General features: G+C 39.3%; 1 protein-coding gene across 6 annotated transcripts in view; it reads right to left on the bottom strand.

The window, feature by feature from the left end:
• Window positions 1-16810, bottom strand: part of DCAF5 (DDB1 and CUL4 associated factor 5) — a 71893-nt gene that overhangs the window by 34186 nt on the left and 20897 nt on the right. The window lies entirely within an intron of this gene.

Here is a 16810-nt window from a genome sequence, read left to right as displayed (position 1 = left end):
TTTTTTTCCTATGGAAGTTTCCACTTCCTTAAAAATCCTGACAAATAAACTAAAACAACACCCCAAAAACCCCAAACCAACCAAAACCTCAACTAAAAACCAGGCAGAAGAAATAACTCCAGATTATCTTGGTTGAGAAAAATCATTTTTTCTATAAAAATATGTGAGTTCTCCAACATGGGTAAGAAGGTCATAACATACATGCACCACTCAGACCTAATGTTAAGGTGCAGCCCCTGCTGCACCAAGCTCCTCTACTCATTACCAGTTTTCCTCCTTAATCCAAACAATAACCCAGAATTCTCTCCTGCCTACAAATGAGTGAGCCTACCAGATGCCCTATACTTTCAAGTCTTCAGGCAAAGTTTCCATAGTTACTCTTATTATGCTCTGCCTGAAATAATTTGAGATTACATTTTATAGTAACAGTACTGTAATATTAAACTAGCTTCCATGCTGCTTACTGATGTTTCACAAAGCTCCTGTGGCAGTCAAAGTTATCAACGCAAACACCTCTTGGAGTTGAATTCTGTCTTGTATTGCAGTTACTTTAGCGTAACAAAGCTCTAAAAGAGTATTTTACTTCAGAAAGCAAAGGAAGTAAGAGAGACTACAACTTCAGAAAAAATGATCATATACACAAATAAAAAGTCTAGAATTAAGGAGCTGCAGTGTTAATGCTCCTCAAAAGATCCATAGCTTTGACTACCTCGTACCCTTGCTCTTCCACATGACTGAGCCACACATGCAATGGAAATACAGCTCCTGCTGTAGTTCCTTGCACATTTGGCTCAGCCAAAAAAAGAAAAACAAACAAAAACTTCAAACCCCACACTATTACAAAAGGCAGTGGGCTAGTTTGGCTGATGCAGAAGGAAACACTACAATATTAATTTGTCTTACATTTGCAATGTAAGAGTGACATGCTGATGACTTTCCCCACTTGCCTCAATTCTCATGTCTCCAAAAATTAGACTCTATAGCTCCAAGTGCAGCATTTTGCAGTACTATTCACAAGACAAGGGTTTTCTGTTTTCCCCACCCTGCTGTGTCTTGATTGCTTCCTCTCTGCCTCGTTGAAAGGGTTTGTTAAATTAACTGCACAGTGTTTTCCTTTAACAAGCTCTGAAAAGAGGCAGCAGGTAGTCAGGTGGAGATGAGATGAACAAATGGACACCAGTCCCTGCCAAACATCCACTTCCTGATCCAAACAGAGGAAATCTATTTGCTCTCTCTCTCCTCCTAGGACAGAACATCTGAGAGATACGTTCAGGAATATGAGGTGGGATGTGTACAGAGGGAGTGCAGCTCATGGCTCCATCTTGGTGGAAAAGCTGTGCACCTACTTCTCAAATAGAGGACACATAAAGGATTTGAGAAATCTCTCTTGCTCTGCCTCCTACTGCAGGCAGTGCACATGGTAGCAGTATTGAGAACTGAGGAACCCCAAGACTTCAGTAGCTTCCACCACAAAATTTAGTTGATTATAGAACAACCATGCTGGCTTTAGGAAAAAATACTAATTGCCTGAGACATCTTCTAGAGTATTCCATCTCCATAAAAACTGCAGGAAAAGGGCAGTGAACCATATCCAAGAAAGAAGCTGGCAGAAGTTATTTTTTACCATATTAAACCACTATTAACACTTATTAGTATTAAGGAGGAGGTCTGAATCAAGAAGCCATAGAGATTTTCAAACTAATCAGAATCAGAGCTTTTGCATTTTACATTTTTTATGTGTGGGGAGGGAAAAGGAAGGGGAGCGCTGTGCTTAAGCATGTTCAGTGCTCAAATGACTATCACCACTTTCCCAGTTGCCCTGTGGTGCTGCTCTATACCTTTAGTCAGTGATGCTTTTGGATATTTTCACATAATAGGGCAGTGTAGATGTGTTTGGATATGTTGCTCATGTTAAAGTTGCCACTTCTGTCTGCCCCTTATTGCATGCTCCAACAAAGAAATTTCAGAGGCAACACCTTGCAGTTATTAAAAAGTTTACTGATGCATCACACTCAGTCCTCTTCTCTTGAAGACACAGACCATGACAGCTAGTGAGAAATTTGAAGGCAACCCTAAAGGGACATCTCTGAACAAGATGGACGCCCTTTCTGCCAGAGGCATTATCTTTATGAATCCAGAGCCAGACTACTCGAATTTACTCTGCTTCCAAATTTGGCTCACTCAGACAGCTATGGAATGCTGATGTTGCCTGCCAACTCTGGAAGCAATACAGAGACGCATGCACATCTGAGTTTTTAAAAAAGTCATATTGTATGATTAAGAGAAATATTTAGTCCACAGATGGAACATTACAATCCAAACACACATGTTGGAGCTGGAGTGAGACGGAGGAGGGAGACAATGGACGGTTATGTGCAATATGGTCATTTCCATAGCTGGTTATGCTGCACACAGGCAGCACACAAGTGTTAACTAAATACCAGCTCAGCCAAACAATGGAAGGCTTTCAATCCAAGAGTAGACCACTAATGTAAATAAATCAGTTTCTACTGGCAGCCAGTGGGATAAGGGAATAAGTAGTCTAACTGCACTCAGAATTTGCAGTAAATGTCTATACCTGAAACAAGAATTTGTCTCTCTTCCTCTCTCCTCTTTTCCAGACAAAGAAGCTGTTACATCCTTTTTTTGAAAAGTCAACTGCCTGACTGGGAACATAAGCTTAACCCAGGCTATTCAAAAGTGAGTTTGGCAGAAGACAGTGCCCTTTAAAACTGAGAGAAGATTAGTGTCTTGGTAGAAATAAAATAAATAGATGGATTAAATAAAACAATTGAATAGTTCCTACTGATAAGCTACAAATCTGACAATGAACTTCAGTACAGATACCATCTTTGGGAAATGGGTGCCATTTAAGAGGGAAAAGGAAGGAAGGAAATAAGGAAGAAAGTGTTGGCATCATAAACAGCAGTGAGTGAAACTAACTTAATGAAAGAATGACCTTAAAAGGAAAAAATGAACTCAATGCTCATAACTGATACACACCATTGCATACTGTGTTTGTCAGCAATTTTGTAACCACAAAATTGAGGAACTTTTAACTGTGCAGAAAGAGCTGGAATGAAACTTGACAAACAGAATTTTGGCTTGGAAAACTGCAAAAAAGTTAGGGGTTTTATTTGAAAGTTATTGTGTGTGTAAAAAGACACGCAATTCATATTTAGTCAGAAGCAAACAGAAAGGGTCAAATTAACCAATAACAGAGAAGTAAGCGCAATATCAATAATCATGCTGACGTTTTTAAAGTAGATTATGAGTCTCACGATAATCTCAAGATAGTTTCTTTGAAAAGCAGATAAATTGTGTCAAAGTGTATGGAGTTTCGCTATAAGTATTCATAAGTGTTAACAAATATGAAGGAAGTCCATCAGTGTCTTAAGGTTAAAAGGTACACAAGCGATACTCAAGATTTTATAATTTTTCACTAACAAGCTCATTTTTCTAAATTCTGTCATCACTACTTCTGATTATCTCACTACCTTTACAAGAACTGTTTCCAAGAACTATATCACCCAGAATCCTTAACAGGAAGTAAGGGGTATTTGTTTGGACATTAAAGAATAACTAAATAAAATAAATGCTGTGTATTACTAGCAAAACTAAACATTTCTGCTTTCTTTCAAAAAGAAAATGCAACTAAAATAAACTGCATCCACCAAGATTGGAAAAGTACAGAATTCAAGTGAAGATTCTGCATGTTCAAGAATGGGACATTCCTTCTGCTGTTTACTGTTAGCGTCAGGAATATGTAAACTAATAAAAAAAAAGAATCTCCCCACCATTAATAAACTTTCATGCGTGGCAAGCTCTAAACTGAGCAAGCTCTAAGCTGAGCAGAAGCTTCACTTTTCCCTCCAAACCAGGAGGGCAATATTTTAATTTTTTTTAATAAGTAAGGTTCTTATCTGATAACTGTCTTCAGAAACTGGAGCCTTAAAAATGTCGGACATCACTATTTATGTACCCAGAGCAGTCAGAACATGTAATAGCAAAGGCTTGCATGGTTTGGCCCTTACGACCTAACTGAATCACTGAATGTAGCTTCACCAGTGATCTCAGGCAGTTCTCCAGGAAGCATTATGTTTTCCTTTATTCTGCCTTTAAACACAGGAAAATAATTCAAGAATTTCAGTATTTTGAGGAAGATGGCAAGAGCAGAGGTGTAAAGTATACAAAGCTGTCCCTCTCATCTTTATTACTTTTATCCTTTCAGGATTTAAGGCTTACTTCTGCCATCACAGAGATTGAACGGTAGCAAATGATGACTACAATAAATAAATGAACAAACAAAAAACCCCTGTTTGTCTGAATGTTTCACATCCTCCTGCAGCTCTAGCTCTAGCCAAAACTAGCACCTGTTTTAATCTTATCACAGACCTGTTCCCAAACACTCTCACTGTCCTAGGCTTGTCCTCACTACAGATCTGCAAGTCAGTGTCCTATTTTCACTCTCTGCTTGAATCATCTAGGTGTTACTGTAATGTAAGTAATAAGTGACATGTAGTAGGCACGAAAATAGTTTTTCAGGAAAAAAAACACCAAACCAAAACAAATTTAGCCAGACAAAAAAAAGAAAGTAGAGAATACAATCTAAAAGTCAACTGTCCAACAGCCACATGCAAGCTAGTTAAAACACCTGATCATTTCCATCCTTTTCTCATCCCTAAATTCTATGGTGAGAGTCCATTATTCAGCCTGTTCAGAAATAGTACCTTGAAGGATGGAGTACAGACTGTGACAGAGAAAACTGCTCAGATAAATCCAGCAAAACACAAAGGAGTAGGTTCCATCAGATAAGTAGATAGAGAAGATGCAAATACAGCCAGACATGGCATGGGAAGATGACTTTTAGGCCAAATAAAGGAACAGGAGCTGTTCCCAAAAGGAAGCATTCACCAAAAGTCATTATAACACAAAGAACAGGGATACCAGAGAATGTTACCTCAGAAAAATAATCCAATTGTAAAAGTTGGCAATTACTCCTGAAGAGTGAAATCCATTTTCACACCTTACTGTCTATGTAAAAGCAGTCACATGTCAATACTGCAGTCCTACAATGCATTTTTTCCTACACATCTATGAGCTGCAATTGTTGTCTCGCATTAGGAAAGCTGAGTAAACATCAGCCATAGACTTGTTCTCTTATCCAATAATTTATATATACTTACTCCCTTTCTTTTCTCTAGTGAAGCTGCATGAATTTTTAATTCTTAAAAGCTACATAAACTGAAATTAAGGATAAGAGCAGCAACATGAAAGTAGCTTTCTTTTGACAGAAAAAGTGGCAAGATCCAAAATGCTCCTGCAGTAGAAGAGTCCAGTCTTGAATTAGTAAAGCTTTTGTCTCTAGTAGGTAAAAGATGAATGTAAATTGCCACATAAAGCTAACTGAATGCAACTGCACACATAACTTTGGATATATCAAGTTGGTTCCACCACAATTTCCCTTGGACTGATGTTTCAAAGACTAATTCCCTTGTCTTACAATAGGGTTGAACAAACATTTCAAATGTTCCCCTAGTTAATGCACTAAGTGGATCTCCCCCTCGATTTCAGTCACCAATGTTTTTTTTTATTTTTTTTTTTTTTTTAGCAAAAAAAGGCTTCTCTTTTCATTCCCTCCACATTGAAATGAGCTGTAGAGGCGATTATGGCAAGACTTAGATGATTACAAACCTATTTCCTTAAGAAAGCAGGCTACAAAACCCCATTAAATCTGAGATTCTTTTGAATAACAGATTATACTTTTTAAATTTGCATTGGAAAGACAATACTTTGCACTTTAAATTTATGCTTTAGAAAGACCTGGGTGTGAAAGTATTTCAAAGCTAACAAAAAGAATAAGCATCATGAGGCTTTTGAAGCAGGCAGTATTCCCATTTCTCTGTACAGGAAAAACCCAGGGCAAGAAAGGTCAACCAACAGACCTACCCAGCACTGTGAAACAAAACCAGGTTTCTTGACTTCATGTTTACTGCATAAAGTTACACATAGTGTTGAAAATTTTAAACCTGAATAGCACTGCTGCTTCTAGGAGCAAGCTGGATCCGACAGAGCAAAGGGACAGTATCCAGCTTAAAGTGCCTGACCAGAACCAAAACATTGCATACGTGGGGATGCTGATAGGTGTGAAAAAGTTTAATATTCAAATCAGAAAATCTCTGTGCATCTGATGGAGGGCTAACTATCAGCAATGGATAGTGTGATTTTAACTGATGAAGTTTTGAGAAAACTAGTCAATCAAGAGGGAAAGCTGAACCAAAGAGTTACCATAGCCCTATCTGAGAACAATAAAGATTTAAATGCTGATCTACTAACAAGACTCACTCTCTTTTATTATAAATTTTGAACCTCAGTTCTCCAAAACTTAGTTGTGTGTCTGATCAATAGATCCAGGGATGCTAGAGGAAAGCCAAAAATCTTTCTAAATATACTCCACTGTCATGGTTTGAGACCCCCAAAAATCCAATTTCTGAGTCCAAGCCCCCCTCCCACAACTCACCCCAGTGTGAGAGGGGTTTTTCAGACACAACACAAGATTCAATATGGGGGGAAGGGAATTATATTACAATTATTACACAAATAAATATTATAATACATTATATACATAATTCTAACTATCTCTCTTATGATAAAGCAGTATTTACATTGGATCAAATCTCTTTTCTCTCCAATAAAAGTCCAGAAGGGAAGAAGGAAAGATCCTTTCCACTTTCAGGGTAGCAGTGTCTCTCCTCTCCAATGCAGCAGTCGTAGCTAGAGTTGTTGTAGCTGGATCTCTCTCTCCATTACACACAAAGGAGTCTCCTCTCATCCCTCTCAGCCCTTCGACTCCCAGCAAAGGTCTCTCTCCTGTGGACTGTGAAGCAGGGACAAGGTTCGCCTCACCACGTCACATCACGCAGTGCAGGGGTCTTCGTGACAGTCCCTTCCTCAGGAGATTTACCCCCTGAGTCAGAACGTTTAGGACAGCTTTCAGTTCAGTCCTTGCTCTAAGTGTTCTATCAGAGCTCCTTTGCTCTGTCTCAAAACTGCCTGTGTGGCAGCAGTAGTAGGGGAGGACAAGGCCACTTCCCCCGCATTCTGTCTGGCCGTCCCGGTCTAGCTTCCAGGATGTCTTGAGCTTCTCAGCTCCTCTCTCCAGTGCTTGTTGCATTTTAGGACTTCCATCAAGTAGGAGTCCACCCCCTCCTCCTAGGAAGGGTCTCAAAGGGGTTTTGGGGGAATTTGATTCAGTTCTTACCCCAAAACGGTCTTTGTTGAGCTTAGTCCTCTCTCTCTCTCCGTTAGACATCTCTGTGTGTCTCTGCTTAGCTGCATGCCATCCTTGCTGCTTGTTTCTTATCTTCTTGGCTTTCTGCCCCAGTTCTCTGCTCAGTGCTGTCTCTGCTGCGGCTCCTGCTGCCCACTCACAGTGGAGAAAGACTCCCTCAGCTCTTTAGCCACAGAACTAGTCCAGTTTAACACTGTTTCCGAGTTCCTGCAGCTCCAGCCAGGGCTGGGGGGGGGGCCTTGGCCCCCAACGGGGCTTCTGGCCCCTCTCTCTCTCCTCGTGGTCTCAGAACATGGCCACTACTACTCCGACTACCTCATCATCCTTCTTTTCCGGTCTGGTGTGATATGTTTAAATTTTGCAGGGGCGCTGACTGGGTCAACATCAAGTGACACCATCCCCTCGGGGGTTACCATTTTTTTAACTCCGGGGGAAAAACACTTTTTTTCCCTACCACATCCACTATGGGAAGGATACCAGCCTAAACATGGAGAAAGCTAAGATAAACCCTCTATCCCAAGAGGACTGATGAGGCCACGCATAAAGTGGGACTGCAAATGATATATGAAGTGTATACATCTAAAACAGAAACTGAGTGAGAGGGCCCGTACCATCCCAGTAAATTCCACAATAAGGACAAGACATAAAGGTGGGAAAAAGAGACTACACCACCTGTTTTCGCACATTTAAATACCAGGCAGTATTCAGCAGACTTGCACAGTTAAGTATTTCCAGACTATCTATTAGGTGGTGCTCACACCAGCAAGAGAAAAGATTTCTTGCTTCAGAGTAAAAATACTCAGCAATAAATTCACTAATTTACTTACTTTGCAACCTTAGGCCGCACTTCTGTCTTTAAAGAAAAAAAAAAAAGAAGAAGAAAGCATCAACTGACTGAAGGTGACAACCACAAAAAAAAGGACTCAGTATGCAGGAAAGTCATCAGCATGACTAAAGTCTTCCTTAATGACTCTCACTATCTCTCTTTGCCCAAAGTCAGAAAGGCTCTCCCTGTTTATCTTCAGTGAGAAAACAGAAAGAAAGGCAGGAGACTACCTTAGATATTTCTAGCCCTAAAGAAGTAATTGATTTTGGCTAAACCTGCAGCAAACAGTTTGGAGATTTATTTATGGTTACAATAAGAAATAAGCCAAAAGCCATCTCAAAAAAACCATTCTCCCAGATGCCATTACGGTTCAAATGTTCTGTCAACACACCTTGAAGATTCCCAAAGAATAATTCAATGCCCCAAATTTAAGCAACAGTCAGTTTGCTTTCTATCACATTAAAAGAAACTTTTAAGAAATAATGGAAGACAAATAGGGGAAAAAGTATCTAAGTTTAGGTTCTGTGTAATTTGGGGCAAATATGCCAAGTTAGACCTGGTTAGGAGAGCTTCAAATTCTAGGCTGAGAAACAAATTGGTTGAGCTGCCTCAGTAGCCACAGAAGCATAACAGATGAGACTGGTACAAGTGTAGGATGAGTTCTATTTCCAGTGTGAGAAGACAAAGTTATTTGAACTATTTGAGGTAGTGTGGTTGACCCATAACTGGTGAGTGCCAAAATAGCACTTCAAATTTGTTATACTGTAACCTAGCTAAATGGATTACTTTGAGCAGGATCAAGTCAGTCAAAATTCACAACAAATGGTTCAGTGGGGAAGGGGAAGAAATGAACTGATAAGCCTGACAATAAAAAAGTGGTTGCCAAGATACACACATTTTTCCTGCAGTCATTAATACAGTGCTCTGCTCAGAGCAGGATTGACAAAGGTTTCCAAACAGAAATATTCAGCACACTTCTACTGTACTGAAATAATTTAAACAAGTAGTTGCCAATTTAATGATGTAGAGAACTCTTCCACCTTCAGGGGCTTTGGGAATCCCAAAGCATTCACACTGGAAGTGATGAGAATCACAAGCTTCTTTCCTTTACATGAAAAGTCAAAACACAAAATAGTAAAAGTAGAACCTTAAATGTCCTCATACTATTCTTGCCATCCCACTCCTGAGCCATCATGTAACATCTACAGATTCTACATTATGAAAATACCCAATCCACTGGTTCTAGCTTCTAAGGAAAGAACACTGAACCTCAGGAAACTCACTGTCAGAAGTAAACTCTGTGGTTGGCCCCTGAATTAATATCCCCTGCAACACGATCAGCAACAATACTGGATCCCGCACTTGCACTTTCCAGAAGCTCAGTATTTCATCCAGCATACCAGACATCTTGGTAACACACAGATAAAACTAGGCAACAGTTCCTTTGTGTAGTGAGACCAGAAAGGTAAGCTTGAAAGAATAAAACTCAGCATGCGCATGAGCATTTCTCAGAAAATAACTGCTGTCTTTGTTCTTCTGGTATGATCTTTAAGAATCAAATATCTTGAAGGTATGAGCCTAATAACTAAAACTTGCAACGAGTGCAGACCCCAATCTATTGACTTGGACTGAGTTACAATGCTAGTTTTATGACCTTAGAATACCTTCCACATCACCACACAGGTTTTCTAAAGTCCTCTCTATGCAACAGGTTATAAATATCACCTGTGGTACAGAGAGATGCAAATGCTCATCACCTCCCTTTCCTCCCTTTTCTTTGCACATCCACTCATCAACAAAAATAAACCATGCCTCTACTCAGAGGTAGTACTTGGGTCTCTTTTGCAAAGACGGTCTACCTGACATGCATCTAACTAAACTCTAAATAACTGTTCCTAAATTGCCTGTACTTCTGGCAGCTACCACTTCTATTTCAAAACTGCAAAGGCCTCATGAACCTGAAACCTAGCTTTTCCAACTACATATCAGGGTATCAATCTGACATACACCACCTGCAAGACTTTCATATCCAACAGTGTTTTTCCTCTTGCCATCAGAGACCACCGATTCAGAAAGAAAAAAGTAATACTCATTAGGTCTTTGAAAGGTTGGGAACAAAATGAAATAAGTGAAACTACAAGTCAAAGCAATCAGGATTTTCAAAAGAACTGAGTACCCGTGATTTCCGATACATGTGGACGAGAAGTTATGCATTCAATAAAGAGCTTTAAGAGTTGGATTGTGGTTTTTTGCACAATGACTAAGCTGAACACCTAGTAATTAGCACTTGGCAGAAAAAGCTCTGTTCAAGACAAAGACTTAGAGAACACAATCATTTGGAGACCAGCAGCACAGTGCACCCACATCTTCAAAGTCCTCCACACACTGGCAAGATTAACATACCTCAACATTTATAAACACGCTAAGAAGAGTCCTCCCTGGAGATCCCCCTGAATCTAATTAGTCTATAACAGGGAAGAAATTTCCATGTCTATATTTTGCTTACTATTTAACGAGCTAATCACTAGACGATTCACAGATATCTGAAGAGTATTCCTTATCCAGAACTTGGGAATTTGCTTCCTCTAAATTCTCAGTGCAGGAGGCAAATTTGTTGTTGCTTGAAGTCCACTAAGAAAGCTTTCTTGATTAGTGTTTTTTGAGACACAAATATTCATTTAATGTGAGATAAAAAAGTTTGCTAAAATAGGCTCTGAACTGCAGCTACTTCTCAGCCAAGACAAAGAAAGAAATTAAAGCTCAATTAATGCTCCTGTTTAGTTTTGTCTGTAAAGCCTTGATGGAAAACATTGAAATTGACACTCCTTTAACTCCAGCTTATTATGATTTGTATGGTCAAATTAGCTTTTATAATATGCCATAAGGTTTACAATCACCTAGGAATACCAGGTGTGCCCAGATTGTCAAGGATTTTTTGAACTCATCATTGGGCTTTTTGAACTGACTTGTAACTATGCAGACAGCACAAGTCTCCTGAACTTTCAGAAGAATCTTGGAAAGGTCTATTGCATGTAAGCATTTCTACCTCCCTCAGAGTTGAATTCAGTCCCCCTTGAGTTAGGGGGGACAAATGTATTCCCAGATCCCAAAACTCAAGTCTGGGGTCCTGGAACCCTATGTTGTACTCTAGGAACACAAAAAGTCAAGTGACAAGAAGAAACACTTTGTGCTTATAGTTTATTCTTATGAAACATGCAGCTTTGAAAGGTAAATCACCCCCAACTTTGGTTACGTTTCACTTCTATTTTGTAAAAAGCTTGTAAGGAACAGGTAAGACAAAAAAGAGGAAGGTTAGTGTAGCAAAAGAAACTGAAGCAAGTAAACAGAACGAACAAAATGCCACAAACACCTGAACATATCTAATACTTCACTGCTCCTCAAATGAGGAAGGTTTTGTTTCCTTCTCATGTCCCATTTGCAGCCTTACAGGCCTCACTCTCTCTTCTCCATCATTTATGCTATCTACTGGGCCCTCCTCGAAGCAAGTACAACTTGCTAGGGCATAAGAAAGCTACAAAGCCTTTCCAGCTTTGTTTTCTAACTTCTAAACATGATGAGCTGGCTCAAAAAAACAGGTCAAACACAGAACTATGCAACGAACACAGGAATGAAGGCCTGTCTAGTTTTTAGATAAACCCATCCTAGGCTCACGTAAAATGCCCCAAGACATGTATTTATGACCCAACACTTAGCATTTTAACCCTTGAACTGGACATACAAATGGATGCCAATGTGTATAAAGTACACGCTCAACACTCCTATCACAAGCAGAACACACTTCTGTGAATAGCTTTTTTGTAACATGAAGACCAGTTTAAAAATATGTGATGGTCATTAATAGGACAAGACAATATAATTTTGATCTCAAAAACTTCCAGATTAGTTGCTGTGAGTCGGGGAACATAGGAAAAGAAAGCTTTAAGGGCATAATTATTATATTTTCTTAGAGGAAAAAAAAGCAGTCTTCTGATTTCAGTAAAAAGAAGATGAGCATGGGGCTCCATGGAAAAGGCGAAGGGAGAACATGAGTCCCTAAAAATAAGTGAAGTTACATAGTCTTTGCTTGACATATTTGCTTGTACTCCACCTTCCTGAGTTGCTCCCAGCAATCCTGTAACAGTACACATTTGCAATACATATTTTATTGCAAACAATTTAAGAAGCATAGACCCGCCTTTTTCGATTTTCTTAAAAAAAGATTTTCTTAAAAAAAGGCACAGCGTCCAGACCCCATCTAGTGGCACGAACGCCTTACAACAGCCTCGTCATCCGAAACCATATTTAAGGATTTTCAATGGGCTGTTTTTGAAAAAGAAACAATACACGTGATTTCAGTTTAACGTCCACCTGAAAGGCTAGAAATACTCACACGTTCTAAAAATAGCAAAATAATATTTCCTGAATCACTAGTCAACTTGTAATCATGCTGGAATTATATTAGTACTATATTAATAGCCCTTCATATGCTATTTTTGAGGAGCCAGCCTACCACATTCAAATCTTACTAGTTACTAGCGTAGAAGCAGGGAATCTCAATTGCTGCACTGAATCTGAGACAGAAGAGATATCAAGCTGTGAATGAACTTTGAGAAAATGCAAAATGAATCTGACTCTGTATCCTGACTCAGTCAGCAAGACTAATCAAATTATGACCATTTGAAGTGAGCTAAACTTTCCACAATTCAGAGTTGTGCAACTGTCTCTAAATTTCTCCACGCATGCCAAGAAATGCTGGCTTTTCAATTACTTCCTTCACTGTACCAGCCGAGCACAAAGCACTCCCAGCTTCCCATTGGAAAGTTAACCAATTCCACAGCATATGAATAAAATCTGCTCATAATCAGGACTTTTTTCCTAGCCCTAAAAGTATTTCAGTTTTAATTTGTAGAGGTGTTTAGTGTTGCCTGACTATAGAAGTGGATAAAATCAACTTTCCTGGCTGGAGGCATGTAACAGCAAGCTAAGACAAATTCTCCCAATAACCCAATTGGAGAAGAGCCACATATTTTAGAGCAAAGTACCCTGATGTAAAAATCCTCAGATTTTCTGGATAAATAAGTAGATGCAGCTCATTTGTTTCTGACAAGCAGTGGAATCTATATTTGAATTCTCTAACCTACAAGGACTTCACTGCTCCATTCAATATTTTGAAGATTTAGAGCTATTAGTTTAAAAATGCACAATTAGCCATATTCCACTGACTGCCATACAAGTTTAGAGTTTAACAGCAAATCTCCCCTTTTCTGACAGTGCATTATCAAGCTGAACAGAGTCAAAGAAAAACTTTACTTCACCTGAGGACCCCCTGCTGATTAAAACTGGAAATTCATCATCGAGCCCGATTCCCTTCAAATGAGTGAAATCCTGTGGATTTATCAAACCTCACCTATATCTGTAAAAAATATTGCCACACCAGTGCTGTTGGCTGCAATACATGTTATGTGAAGGTATTGCTAGCTACAGCAGTGCTACTGGCCACAGAAAGTCAGTCTTTGGAATTTCAAGCTTTTAATTTGCTGGATTTTGCAGCTGAGCAACAGCAGGATTCCTCAGAACAGCCTCCAGTTAGGAAGTACACCACATAGTGCCTGCATCAGTCTAACTCTGCCTCCATTCAAGAACTGACAGAGAACAGGACAGTAGTTGGGGTATGAGTTTTACATGAAGTGTTATACTAGCAGCAAATTATTAACTACACAGAGCCATATTTCCTGTACTGGAGGAGGGCTGCAGCCCTGCTTAATCCACTTGAAATTAAGACTTTGGCAATCCACAGCAAACACCTAAAATTATCTATACTTCTTCCCCTTCTTTTTACCAACTCAACCTCTAATCAAAATTCCACTACCACACATTGTGACAAAACAGCTGAAGCTTATCTGATCTACAAATTAATAACATTTTTTCCTCATAAGACATAATGAATTGGCTCAAAATACATTAAAAACCAAATTCCATATTTCTAGATTAGCAAATTAGATCTACAGAGACCAGTGGAAGTTTTGACAAATGCTTTGTTACTTTAAAAAAAGACTAAAAATCCAGTCTAATTTCTTTAAATATGAGTGACTCTGGTTTTGGCAGCCCACTAGAAGGACAGGGATTATTCTGAATTGTCCTGTTTCCTGAGAGTTCCCTGGGAAAAAAAATGCAGTGGCAGCAGAATAATTTAGGGCCATTTTCTTTTCATAAGCCAAGCATATCCTGCCCACCATGTTTTGGGCACATCTCTATTAAGCAAAGGAGGAAAGCTAATGGCTGTCGCTGCAAAATGGCAGGTGAGGGCAGACTTATCACCTGCATTCATTTATGTTACAGCTTGCTCAGCTCAAGTCTGAGACTCTAAATATAAGACAACAGCATATACTCTGTGAGGAGCAGCCTTTCTCTTACTATTCACTTTTCTGAAGGTAGGCTGCAGGCAGGAAGCATGTGCCTATTTTACACAATGTACCACATGCAGTAGGTGCAAAAGCTTTAAATTCAGTGTTTAAGGGAACAGCTGCCTGGTACACATGGTGTGTGCCCAGCTGTACAATAAGAGTGTTGCACACATTTTCCTGCTTTGGGGAAAGTGGTATGACCTATCCACCTCAGAATTTCAGCTCTATAGTCACATCCACATTAGACTTTTTAATTGGACGGGTTTACTTCAAATAGATTAGGACCAGAAAAGGGTAGCTCCTGTCCATCAGATGTAAATATACAAGCTTCCAGTAGTTTAATTTATTCAAGGCCTTTAAGATAACCTAGCCATTAAAACATAAGAAACCCTTTCCTTTCTTCTTTCATCACTAAAAAAAAAAAATCTTCTGATTTGTCAAATGCTATTAAGACTTTTATACTGGTGCTACTTACTTGCCAAGAAGCAATTAAATTCTGTTGTAATTATTATATATTTGGCATTTAAAAGAACAATGCCACAATACAGCTAAAAATGCATGTCCTTAAATTTGAGTACAGACTATTGTCCCATACAACAGTAGCCCCAACTAGCTCACAGTAAGCCTTTCACTTTGTGGTTAAGATCAAGGAAGAAGGCAGGATAGCATCCAGATTGGAGATCATCTGAGTTTCCATGACCTGATAGCTGCTAACACTCCAAGCAAATGCTCATTAACACTTTTATATAAATGATGAGAAACTTCTGGAGATCAGTGTCTTAATAAGAATAGCTAAGGTACTATTTCTGCTATTAGAAAGCAGCTGTTCAAATTTGTAATAGAAGAATTCCTTACTCAAGTAATGTGCTCCTGCATATACCAGTGTCAATGTTTATATCGTTAATGATATTTAGAATAGAATCATAGAATCACTTAGGTTGGAAAAGACATCTATGAAAAGTGAGTCCAAACATTAACCCAACACTGCCAAGTCCACCACTTAAACATGTCCCTAAGTGCCATGTCTACACATGTATTAATATCTACAGGGATAGATATTCCTGGGCAGCCTGTTCCAACGCTTGACAGCCCTTTTGGTGAAGAATTTTATCTGATATCCAATCTGAAGCTCCCCTGGTACAAAGTTGAGGACATTTACATTTTCTCTTGTTGTGTCTCTTTTTACCTGGGAGAAGAGACTGACCCCCACCTCACTAAAGCCTCCTTTAAGGTAGTTGTAGAGAGTGACCAGGTCTCCCCTGAGTCTCCCTTTCTCCAGGCTAAATGAACTCAGCTCCCTCAGCTGCTCCTCACAGGACTCGTGCTCTGGACCCTTCACCAGCTTCATTGCCCTTCTCTGGGCACTTCCACTCTTTATTCCTATTAGCCTTATATAACGTTTCCAGCTACATGGGTCGATGCTATTTCAATTTGCTATCCAAGTGAAAGACTTCATCTAAATTTTGCATTCATATAGGATTTACCAACATAATTCCTTTTATATTCCTACTCTGAGAATAAATGTCTGGAAAGAGAAATGTTTTGGTGCAACTCCCTTTTGAAAAAGAGACCAACTCGTGGAAGTTCTTTAATCATAGAAATGAGGTAGAAGCTGAAAACCAAAAAATCCTGCAAAACCAGTATGACTTTGAGGGGGCAGGAGGTAGAGAATTCAGGAGTAAAATTAAGCCTTGGGAAAAAAGGAAGGGTGGGGGGAAGGTGGTTTTGAGGGGTTTTTTTTGTTTCTCATTACCCTCTTCTGATTAGATTGGTAAAAAATTCAATTAATTTCCCCAAGTCAAGTCTGTGTTGCCCATCATGGTAATTGGTCAGTGATCTCTTCCTGTCCTGATCTCGATCCATGAGCCTTTCATTATATTCTCTCTCCACTGTTCAGTTGAGGAGCGGGGTGGTAAAGCAGCCTTGCTGGGAACCTGGCATCCAGCCAGGGTTAACCCACCACAGATTATTACGATAAAAAAAATGAAAATTTTAAATCTGAAAGACGGATAAAGACTTCAACAGAAGCTTAAATACTCATACATTCCAAACTCTGATATCGGACATTGCATACATCCACTTTAGAACCCAGTCTAATCACATTTCACGCTGCAACCTTATTCTCTTCATTTGTTTATAATTCTATGCAAATCTGGAAGCACATTATACAGCCAAACTGATTATCCAGGTGTCTGTATTATTCAGGAAGTCACACAAAACTCATAAGCACTGAGTAAAAAGCTGCCTTGACCACAATCAGTCAGCCACTGAAAACTGAGCTGGGTAGGA

Source organism: Lepidothrix coronata, unplaced genomic scaffold (genome assembly GCF_001604755.1).
Source record: "Lepidothrix coronata isolate B3197 unplaced genomic scaffold, Lepidothrix_coronata-1.0 Scaffold182, whole genome shotgun sequence".
NCBI classification, from domain to species: domain Eukaryota; kingdom Metazoa; phylum Chordata; class Aves; order Passeriformes; family Pipridae; genus Lepidothrix; species Lepidothrix coronata.
Note: the sequence above shows the minus strand (reverse complement) of the source record. Positions and strands in the feature narration are given on the sequence as shown.